Genomic DNA, 3,354 nt, shown 5'->3' on the forward strand with positions numbered 1-3,354 from the left:
ATGTGGTACATCCACGGAGGTGAGCACACTAATTTTGGCGTCCTCATTCATACCGACCGAGGTCTCATTGTCAGAAACGTTCATAAATGGAGACTGGCTGAATGAAATCTCACACTTCACCCTTTTGAACGCAGCAGTGTAATGTTTTATGGTCGTAATTGAAGACATTTGTATCAAGAACCAATTATTGAGGTTTCTGCTGCAGGGGGTGCATTTACTTTCAGCAGTTTGCGCGGCCTGATTTTCATTCATGCAGTCATCCGGCTTGGTCATACTTATCAACATTACACGAATAAACGGTGATTAGTCAAGTCCATCTCGTTAATAAGGAAGTTGGTAGTTTTGATAACACAATACTAGTGGCCAATGCTTCGGTTTCAACTTGTTGCTTTTTTATCATAAAAATGGTATGCAAACTGCCAGTTGCTTAGTAAATAATAAGTGGATACGCAAAAGCAGTCCTATGCCCCAGAATGGGCACTTCCAAGGCCTTCCAGTATGTAATTCCTCTCATCAGACGAGATAACCAAATTTTTGCATGTTCTGTTCTATCAGTAACCACCCTAAATCGATTAAAAAATTCAAACTACGAGCAGAGCGGAGCCAGTTAGCCATTGGTACCAGCACGCGAACTTGCGAGCACAATGGTGGATGGTACTGCAGCTGTAAGTCAGAACCACTGGAAACTTACGCCAAACTTTGAATACCCTTCAAATCAAATCCTGAATGCCTCGGTTACCGTGACGTTCGGGTTTTCAGGAAATGTAAGGCCACTGTTTAATATTAACAACTTTTAGTTTGAATTGCAAAAGAACACGGAGGCGTAGACACAATCTCACTTGCAGAAAAAATATCGTGAGTTGTCAGTGATGGTCAGCAAAAGAATGGGGATCTAAGTTCCGTTGGACCAGTTTGCGTGAACGACGTATGATGGTTTCCATTGCCACACTACGTTGAGCAGCAGATAGATTTTGCTGCAAAGGAAACTCAACCGCACATGGCAGTTATCAATCAAAAATGTAATTTATGGATGATGTTTAGCTTTGTTCCCCCGGCCGAATTCGCCTGGAGGACTCCCCAATGAATTCCGCTGTTCTGTCGCACATGGGGCACAAAAATGTCGGTATGCCGAATAACTTTCCTCTGAAGCTATAATGCAGCCATTCCTGACAATACTTACACTTTCTTTACTCTACTGCCGACCCATCTCAAAAGCTCTTGCACGAATTCCAGTTCACCGCAGGTATCAGCCACACATACGACATATTCCGCCCTCCTTACTGTACACTACAACCGATGTTTTCGATCGTGAATGTGCGTGGTGTTATTTGAGGTGCTGGGCTGGTGGTTGAACCTCACAGACACTTTGACGGCTAGCGCGATCAGCCAAAGCTTTTTGAATGAGCTGCGACACCTTCATTCAACAATGCATCCTGAGGAAATCTGACAGGCAAATGTTCGCAAGAAACGACGGCTCGCAGCAGTAAGACAAAAACAGTCCGACGATCGCCTTCCACATACATGATGACATATTTTGAGTAGCACTGAGTTTAGAAGGATTGTCTTTCGGAGTACCCAGTACTAACAGCAGTAAGACAGCCAACGGCTGAACATCGTTCGGCGGCAACAGCCACCTAATGTATCCAACCAACGGAACCAGTAATTCTCCGTTGTACTCCTCGGCAAGGACCGTATGGCGACATCTAAATAACCAGAGAATTGAACGCGTTTAATTGGCTTTACAAATCGCAGCTCGTTGCCATTGCTAATTTCGTGCAACGGGCAACACCCACGGTGGTTGCGACGAGCCTGTTCGGGAGCGTATGGCTCAACTACTCCAAATGAGACGGCAGAGTCGCAACATCCGGTCAGCAGCGCCCCACTTGGTGTAGCTATCAGTTTATTTAACTTAATTCACTCTTTCGTTACCAAGGGTGGCGGTAGGCTTCTGATTGGGTTGGTTTACCATTATTCACTGAGGGATGACCAGGATTTCTTGTTACGACTTCGGATACTTATGATATGGACCTCAACTTTACCCACTTTTCCACATCTCAACATTCATTTTGATCAGTTAGACAACACTTCTGCGCTTAAACAGTCGCTTTCCTGGGCCTTTAAATCCTGACCTTGAACTAACACGTAGAAGGAACAAAAATGACGGCGGGTTTGAGGATCATCGCCTCCAGGTTACTTAATAAAACTTATTCTTATATACTACTGTCGGTCTGACAACATTACCCGGTGAAGTTCACACAGAATTTTCAGCAGATATATCATAATATTCTTGCGTTTCACTACCTATAATGGATTTAAACATGCTAATACCAGCTGGTGATTATCACACGTAGCAAGTGGTAATCGTGCCTTCCTCACTGAAACCATGAATCATATTGCATATCACCGTACACCGCAAGCAAAACAGACGCACCGAAACTAATGTCAAGACATTCAGGTTACCATTATCACAAGGAGACGCTGCCAGGGGTGAAAGAGTACTTGGTGCCATCCTGACACACTAACGGAATTATTCCCGAGGCACAGGACCTGAAAACCCCCGCTTCTGAATCCCATCCCATGGTTCCTACGGATACAGTCGCAGGTCTGCACGGACGACCTAAAATATCTCGTTAAACCAAAAACCACACGTTCGATTTTCTCATTTAGAAAGCGGGTACCGTTCATTAAGACCCCAGAAAACGGGTGCACTAGGGGATTATACCGACAACTGCCAATGTACCAACGATAGGCTTGATAGCAATCCAGTGTAAATGTGCGCGTACACATTTATGAAACATGAACCCGTGACATGGAAACTGCGCAGAAACATAACCTCACTCCTATTGATATTTCGACACGTGCTCCTCTTCCGCGAGAATTCTGGCAGTTTCGGGTCAACTTCTCCGAGGAAACGACCATAGAATAACTCTAGCGTCTACCCCGTCACATGACTTTCGTCCATCAGTGTGTCCCAATGTGTCACAAACCACAACTGAATCACTTGACAACATTGTAGAGTGTGATGGCTCAGACATAATGGGCGCTATCGTCGTAGTTGATGAATAACCGACGTGCTCAACAGTCCTCTGCAGGAACCCAGATCGCTCGAGAAGCGAGCGATAAATCAATAGTTATGAGATCCCAAGGCTTATATCGGTCATGGCAGCCATTAAATCCTCGAAGACTGGACCGAACTGCAAATCACCGAATATATTCACGCAGATGCGTATTCGCGTAGGCACAGCACGAAGCATCAAGCATCAAGTGAGTTTCCAAAGAACGGTGTTTCGCTGCTTTTCTTTGAACGATTTCAATCAAAATGCTTATTCTGATGGGAATAATATATAAATAATA

Source organism: Opisthorchis viverrini, assembly GCF_000715545.1.
Source record: "Opisthorchis viverrini unplaced genomic scaffold opera_v5_3, whole genome shotgun sequence".
Taxonomy (NCBI): domain Eukaryota; kingdom Metazoa; phylum Platyhelminthes; class Trematoda; order Opisthorchiida; family Opisthorchiidae; genus Opisthorchis; species Opisthorchis viverrini.